At 46.4% G+C, this 8,619-nt stretch overlaps 1 long non-coding RNA gene across 2 annotated transcripts; it reads left to right on the forward strand.

Moving 5' to 3' along the window:
• The first annotated feature begins 511 nt into the window (after nt 1-511).
• On the forward strand, nt 512-7,926 carry LOC134486836 (uncharacterized). Of its 2 annotated transcripts, none has more exons than XR_010066258.1 (2): nt 512-1,565; nt 7,694-7,926. It is a non-coding gene; the product is annotated as an uncharacterized LOC134486836 (long non-coding RNA). The 2 variants fall into 2 exon arrangements; XR_010066259.1 differs by having other exon boundaries at nt 7,698-7,926.
• The last annotated feature ends 693 nt before the right edge of the window (nt 7,927-8,619 follow it).

Consider the following 8,619-nt stretch of genomic DNA (forward strand, 5'->3'; position numbering starts at 1 on the left):
CCACACGTTGTTTTGGCCCTGCTGTTTAGCACAATAACTCAAGGTAAGCTGGGTTATACAGGAAAGCCAAAAAGTCAATCTCATAGAAACAGAAAGCAGAGGAGTAGCCAGCCGAGGTTGGAATGGGGGTGGGGCGTGAGGGAGTGGGGGCGGGGGGGAGGGGGAAGCTGGGTAACAGAAACCAAACTACAGTTAGATTTGAGGAGTAAGTCCGAGCATTCTCTAATGCCACAGAGAGCAGCAGGGGATTGTGACTTACACCTCACTACAGAATAAAGAACCAACGGAGGATTTTAAAGTTTCCCAGTATGAACAAAGAGTAAACGTTTCAGACAGGAGTGCTTCTGGCCATGGCAGTGCATGCCCGTAACTCCAGCACTTGGGAGACTGAGGCAGGAGAACGACTTTGAGTTCCAGGCCAGTCTAGCCTATGCGATTTAAAAATCAAAGAAGCACAGGGAAAGAGATGCTATCAGCCCTTTTGTTTTTTATCTTTCTTGGCACCAGATATGAAAGTTTCACATGGTACCCTGAGAGTGCTCACGGTTATGTGTTGATAAAATGAAAAATTGAGGAAGTCTGAAGGAGCCTTTGCTCCCAGGGTTCTTGCCAGCCTTACTCAATAGGTCCGGCCAAACCATACAGCCTGAGTGGGAGCTGCCTGGCTGCGATGACTCATCTTGGTTATCAATGTGACTTGATCTAGAATCAACTAAACACAAGCAGCTGGGCACTCCTGTGAGGGACTTTCTTGATCACATTATTTGAAGCAGGAAGACCCGCCCTACCCGTGGGCAGCACCTTCTGGTGGCAGCCCACATAAAAGGACGTGGAAGAAGGAAACTTTCACTCTTTACCGGCTGCCCTCGCTCTCACTGGCAGGTTCTGCCCTGATGTTGGAACCAACTTCTTCAGGCTTCCAAAGCAGACAGAAGACCAGCAGTTCTCCAAGAATCCTCCAGGCCTTTTGCGTCAAATTGGAACTTCTAAAACATCCAGCACTGGGAACTATCAGTGTGAGACAGCCATTGTTGGACTACAAAAACCACGTCATGTAAGCCAATCTAGTGAACTCCCCTTAATATAAATTCGCTCTAACAGTTCTGTGTCTTTAGAGGACCATGACTGATACACTGCAGAACAGGTCAACTTCCAGCAGGCTTAGTCTTTGCTGCCCAAGTCTGTCTTCATCTTGCTCTTCTCCCTTCTGAGACTCCCTTCCCACGTCATGCAGGGCTTCCTGGCCTCAGAGAGGATGCAGCAGGGTGAGGGGAAGGGCGTGTGATTCTGTAACTGGACCAGTGCATGAACTCAAGGTCGAGGTCTAGCTATGGGACGCATGACAACTGGAAAGCAGTGCCCCACCCAGGCTGCTTGAAGCTGCATCCACCAACCAAACCGGGCAAGGGCCAGAGTTGTCAGTCTGTGGATCGGAAGAGATTCATGCTACAGGATGACAGAGTGTGTCTGATCAACTCCAAGTTTCTGGCATCCGTCACCTGCCTGACTTCACATACCTGCCCATCACTTTGTCTTCGCGTGCACCCACAGATATTACCACTGAGGTAACAATAAACATCTGATCTTACAGACCCCTGGCTATCGCCTCTGACATTTGAATGGGTAAACTGTTTGTGTAACTCCTGTCAGTTTGTCTCGTCTGAATTGGTTGCACCAACTTTCTCTGCAGCCTAAGCTGTGCTCTTGGGGCAGCCCAAGTTCTCTGTGCTTCCCCCAAGCTGCAAGAGTAGAATCACCTGTGTCTGTTAGCACTCAGGACTCATGGTCTCAAGGCTGTCCCGGTGTTAATGGGCTCTGCGGAGTTTCTCCATATTCTGATGGGCACCCAGATACACTCTGCCTCTTCTGCACATCATGCAGAAGCAGTATCTCCTGTCATGGCTTTACAGACCTTTCTGGAAAGGAGCAATCCTGTCTTGTTCCCCTGTGCTTTACAGCTTAAATGAAGCAAAGACTCCCATCGAATCCCACCCACTTCACTAGAAATGTCTGTCATTGCCCAACCACCAGAGTAGACTTCCCCCCCAGTAAACTGACACTGGCGAGGATCCAGCCTGCTCCTGACACACCTATTTCTACTTCTCTTCCTCCCAGCCTGTTTGCAAAGCTTGAAGCTCTGTCTTGAAGCATTGCATAGGCAATGATCATGGATGTTTCTTAATCTTTTTTTCCCCACATTTTCCTGAGTAAACATATAAGGAGCATTGGTGCCTTTGAGCCTGAGAAATTTAGTTTTGAATCTTGGCTCCAAGATTTAATAATTCTATGACATCTGGGCAAATTGCTTAACCTCACTGAGCCCTACTTTTTCACCATAGAAATATGCTAAGCTGTGGGGGAGCAGATGACATTGTTAGTGAATGTGACATTAGCGTGTCACGTCAAGATCCCAAGTCCTCAGACCCATGGACGTGGCAATGCCTTCCCCTGGTCTAAGTACAGATGTTACCAATGAAATCCAGTGTGTGCACAAACTAACCATAGCTTCTTCTCCCACGAAGACTGTGACAAGAGACTGTCCCCCTACAGAGACCACCTACTCTGAGACCCCTACTACAGAGACCCCATTAGCTCACCCTCCTCTGCCATGTTGGATCTATACAGCGAAGCTGCCTCCTTGGGCAGTGGTGTGTATTCAGTATGAGAAGCCTCCAAGCTGCTGGCATGTGTCTGTGTGCCTGTCCTAGCTTCATCACCCTAGTCAGGTTTCCAGGACCTGGCTCTGTGACAATAAATCCTATCGATAAGGTTGTCACAATGACCAGGAATATCCAGAAAGGTGGCATAGGTGAGATGTTTTCCACAAAACTGACATTGTTAAAGACAAAGTGCATTATGGGCTCAAGGAAAGGAAGCTGAGACAAAATAACCCTTCGGATGGGAGCCACATTAGGAAAGTTGGCTGTCATGAATATTGGGGTAGGGATCCTTAAAGGGGGAAGCTTTAATGTACCTCAGTTCCTGAGGATCAGGAGAGTTACAACATTGACAGAGCAATAAGGTCTCTGAGGGAGAGAGAGACCCTTCAGGTGCAAAGAAGGGGGGATTCTGTCTTCATGGGAGGTAAGTTCTATATTATGTGACTTAGCCTGTGTACTAGAAGGCTGTGACAAAGACTAGCTATAATTCAAGGGAGTTATGCATCTTAGCAGTAGTGAGGGGATCAGGTTCTGCCTGAAGCCTCAAGGAGGAGGGAGAGAACTCAACTCTGAGGTTGCTGAAAGGCCACAGCATTTTGGTATTAACTCTGTCCAGGACAGAGAGTGCAGGGATATGGCCTGATTTCTGGGTGAGATTAACTGGTGGACTTATTCTATTGTGTGTTAGAGATGACTGCTTTTTAGTGAACCATTTCTTTGCCCATGATGTAACCACTCCCTCCTAACGCCATCCTACTCTTGACAGATGTTAGCAGTCTTAGCTCCACTTCAGACTGTCCACAACCTGAATCCCAGGAATGGCTGCTATTTGGTGGCCTATTTAACAATGTTCTACCAAGCCCAATTATCCCAAACTCTCATTGTATGTCCTTGTCTTACTGTGACCAGGCCTCCCTACATCTCTTATGTGTGTCCACGAAGCCCCACCCAGTGCTCTGAACATTTGAAATAGGTAGTGTGGCTTAGTCCATCTTCTATTGTCAGAGCAAGGTTATCTTTATAAGACAGAGAAGTCTACTAAATTCACAACTATGGTGTCTAGAGAGTCCAAATAGCATGGACTCTGACCCTTAACAAGGGGCCTCTCTGCTCACAACTGGCAAAGACACAGAAAGGAAGCTGGCCATTAGCAGAAGGATTCCTGGTGTAGTGTGGCCTGGCTTTATAATTCACTGTCACAGGAACTGCCCAGGACGGCTAAGCACTCCTGGCTCTCAGGCTCTGGGACGCAGGACAAATTCTTGTACTGTTCTCCAGTTCTGCAGACAAAAAACCATGGGAATCTCAGAATTCATAGCCACAGAATCCTATTCTTATAGTGAGACTCTATGTCTGTGAGGGTGAGGGCAGGTGTGTGTGTTGTGTGTGTGTGTGTGTGTGTGTGTGTGTGTGTGTGTGTGTGCGTGTGCGTTGGTTTGTCCTCTGTGCCCGTGTGTCTGTGTGTCTGCATGTGGTGGTTCCATTTCTCTGGAGAACTTGGACAATGCTAAGATGTCTCACCCATTCCTGATGACCACTCCTAGTGCCTGCAGCACCCCTACCTGACACCCCTTTTCTCCAAGCCCTGTCATCCTCCTGGATGAGTTCTCAGCCCTTTGATCAGCTGATTTCCAGGGACCGTCACCTCCTAACCACTTGTGCCCATGGCATCTCCAGAATGCTGTCATCAGTGATGACTGCTGTGTTCCTGAACCAGCCTCTCGACACCCACCCTCTCCTCCCTTCTCCTCTCAGTTCCTTTCCCTCAGTCACTAACTATGACATAGATGCTTTAGCACCATCAAATTTGCTGGCTCAAGAACCGCGCACTTTCTTGTTATCTAGCCGTTCCTTGCGTCTCTGCTTGTTTGATTTCTAATCCATTTAAGATTGCACAGAACAATTTCTACCATGCTTGCCGATCTCCACAGTGCCCTGGTTCCTCCAACTCCCTTTTTGACAAAAATCCCCTCAGAACTGCTACATCTGCCAACTGTCTTGTGCTTATATCCCAGATGTTAATCACTGTTCAAGAAAAACAATTCCACGGGGTTGAACAATTTGGTACCATTATAATAGTTGGCAACATTCATTGAGGGTTTAACCTTGCCAGGCAGCATTCAAAGCATATTACATAGATTATCTCATCCTGCCTTCTACATCATGCTGGCCAGGTGCCCAGAATTCCTGTCCTCAAATCTCTGAAGTTCATTTACATCAGACAACCTTCTCCTGCTCAGAGAAGATAGAAGCCATCTATTAAGACACAGTGAACATCTTTCTCCACACTGTACCAATGCTGAACAGAAATGCTCCCCCCCCCTTGTCCTCAGCCTCTCCCTCTCCCCCACCCCACATTCTGCTAGACTTCTGTCTACTTCTCTCTCCCACACTCAGCTTTCTCTCACATTTTTCTCGGGTCTTCATTTACATTTTGGTGAATCTTAAGATGGTTTCTTCTCTCCCGACCACTATTTTTCTTGTGCGCACGCCCAGCTGTAGAGACTTCATTACATCTCCTATGAAAACTGTTCCCCAATCATTCTGTCAAGCTAGAAACAAATCAAAGGAAAGTGATCCTCCAGTCACATGCTTAACCCAGATCTCTCAGTTCACGTGTACTCGACATTTCTCCTTGGATCTAGCCATCCAGTATGGGAAGACATAACAGAACTTCCCACATATGGCCACATCTCCATCTCTGTCATTATCTACCAAGATCACCCAATCAGGAATACAAGCTCTATTCTTATTTTCCTGTAGAGGGCCGCAATAACATTCGCCACCACAAGATGGCGCTGGCTTCCACTGCGCCCCACATGGAAAGCTGGGATAGCTTTTGCCATTACAAGATGGCGCTGGCCTCCGCTGCGCCAGCCGACTTCCTTTCAGGAAGTTAACTGTGTGCACATGTGCAAGAGTGCCTTCGTGCCAGGTCTTTGCCCACTCCGGGGCGTGCCTAATGAGATCATGGGTAAGCGACCAATCAGGTGTGGATGCGCCGCGCTAGGGTGTATATAAGCTGCGCCATGCTGGTGTGCGGGGCCTCTCCTTAAGATTCAATAAACGTTTAAGCTGCAGCAAGGATTCGTATGTCCCTGCGTGTTTTCTTGCTGGCGAGGTCGCGCGGGACATTTTCCCTCACTACCTCCCAACCATCTACTCATCCAATTTCTACTTCATCTGTCTCTTGGAAGACAATAGCCTCTGTGCTCTGTACTACCTCCATAGCCTAGAACTCCCACTGCACGACAGAAAGACTCTCTGGCCTCTTCCCTTCACTGTGTTTATATTCAGCTCAATTTCCCTCAGGATCATGCCCCAAAATCTTTCCTCAAATCATCAATGTATCTGACATGTTCTTCAGGATTGACTTCTACCCCTGAACTACATTTTGTTTCTATCTTTCTCTCCTCTGAAGTATAACCTACTGAGAAACTGTTCTCAATAAAGTTTTATTGACAAGATAAATTGTCATTAAGTACGTTAAAGAATACATCCAACACTTAACAAGTGAATCAGTATTATTTAGTTTAAACTGCTTGAGAAAAACTAAAGTTCCTTATTTTGTTTACTTCCCATGGCAACAAGATTAGTCTTTGTATTGACTAGATTTTCACTATTGTAGAGTGTGTGTGTGTGTGTGTGTGTGTGTGTGCATACCTGAGATGATTAGGTTTGAAAAATGAAAGGTCTGCTTTAGCTCACAATTTTGGAAGTTTTATTCTGTGGTCTGTTGGCTCCATTGCCTTCCAGCCTGTGATCAAGCAGAATACCACAGATGGAGTTGCGTGCAGACAAGCTGTTCACCTCACAGGGAAGGAGAAATAGGGGAAAGAGAATGGTTTAAAATCCCACAATCCCCTTCAAAGACACACCCCTAAGAACATAGAATGTCTACGTTGGAAGTCCCAGAGCTAACAGTCTTAAGAAAGGGGCCTCAACATCCTGAGCATGGATCACATCCTGAGCCTTGACATCCTGAGCTTTACCTCCTGAGAATCAGTCAGCCATGGCCAGAGGCATGGTGGGTGACTATGCTTGGAAGACCTGGGAGCTCAACAGCATCCCACGTACTAGAGTCCACTCAATCCAGAAGAGGTCTTGTTTCATGTTAATTCTGACTGAGGCTCCCACAGTCAATTTGAACTTAATTTCCACGATGCAAATCTAGCATCTCTTGTTTGCTTTCATGTAAGCAATTTATGAGTCATTCTCTCTTGATACATTTTGTCTTCAAAAACACAAGCCTGTGGCCCAGATTAAGCAGTAGCAAGAGAATATAAAGAACAGAAGTTCAATCAATGTCCAAGAAGCAATCCGAGACATAGGGTAGAGGCTAAGCCTACTCAGAAGGCAGCTAATGAAAGGAAGGAGCTTTCTGTCCACCATTCAGTATGTTAAATGCCAGGCAGAGCAGGCAGCTGAGAGCCCCAACTGTCTCTCACATGTGCATATCTAGAGTAATAAAGAGCCCCAGACATTAGCAAATGACACCACATCAGCCTGTCACCATTTAGCTCTGACATGTATGAGTGTGAACTCCTCGTAAAATGTCACAGTGTCTAGGGAACAAGAGTGATTGGGAACCCAGTAACCCCCAGATCACTTTCTGCCTCGCAGGGCCACTAAGAGTCCTGGGCCTCCCAGCATAGCATGTATTTAATGCATCTCATGGGATCTACTCCCCCACAGCAGGACAGGAAATGTTTGGGAAAGGAAAACTTTGTACTAGATGTCTGCCCAGATATGTTTCATCAATGACAGCACTGCTTGGGGACCTTTCTCCCCAGTCTGCTCCTGGAAGCATAGATATCTGTCTGGGGCCTTAAAGTCACCCCTCTGGGAATTTGGTAGTAACCACAAATATGTAATTTGTAATAACTGTCGTTATTCTGAGGTCACACAAAAGAGCATAAGTGGCCCAAGTACAAAACAGTTGACAAAACAAGGCATTGCCCCACCTTGGTCAGTTCTGATACCTTCAGCCCAAGGTCTGCAGACGGACAGTAACTTTGTATTTATTTGTTCAGACAGGTACCTAGTGGAGCAGCTTGTACCTCATATCTTCTCATGGACTTGATGGGATCCTACAGGAAACTGAATTCCAGTGTCAGTGTCACTCCCTCTGCTCTTGGACTCTAAGCCAAGAGCCTAAGGCAACTCTGTCCTACAGAGGTGATGAACACCATGTAAGAAGAGGTCACGAAAACTCCATCTACATCATCTTGGTTATTAAACTCAAGCAGAACTGATACTGCCCCAAGACAAATGTCTTTCAATCACTCTGTCCAGTATCATATAAAGCTTTAAACAGAGGAAGGAGAGAGATGGGGAGGAAGTATAGAATGCCTTGGGGAAGGGGACAGAAGGAAGAAAATGCCCAGAGCATGCACAAAGCCAAGCGGGTGGCTAACTGTGGAGGACTTAGCTCATCTAAGAAAGTGATAAGAATGGCTGGGGGAAATTGAGCTTCAGAGACAGACACCCCAGTCTCTAAAGTGCTGGCCCCACAAGCATGAGAACCCGGGTTTTATCGCCAGAATATGTATTTTAACCATCAAGTTTGGCAGTGTGCACTTGTAATTCCAGTACTGGGAAGGCAAAGACAGGCCACTACTGAGTGTCACAGCCAGCCAACCTACCCTACTAGGCAAGGTACAGACCAAGAAGAGACACTGTCCCATGAAACAGGGTGGGTGGCCCCTAAGGAATGATACCTGAGGTGACTCCTGGCCACCATACACACACACACATATGTGTGTGCACACCTGCATACACACAAAAAAATTAAATGTAAAAATAAATATAGAAGTAAAAATCAGGGCAAAAATGATTTTAAAAAATCAATTAGGAGAGGAAATAGATTTAACATTTAAAAAAACAAATAAAGTTGTATGACATGGGATGCCTTTGGTTCCGTGTCATACAGCAGAACAGAACTAAATATGATGCTGTC

Source organism: Rattus norvegicus, chromosome 4 (assembly GCF_036323735.1).
Source record: "Rattus norvegicus strain BN/NHsdMcwi chromosome 4, GRCr8, whole genome shotgun sequence".
NCBI classification, from domain to species: domain Eukaryota; kingdom Metazoa; phylum Chordata; class Mammalia; order Rodentia; family Muridae; genus Rattus; species Rattus norvegicus.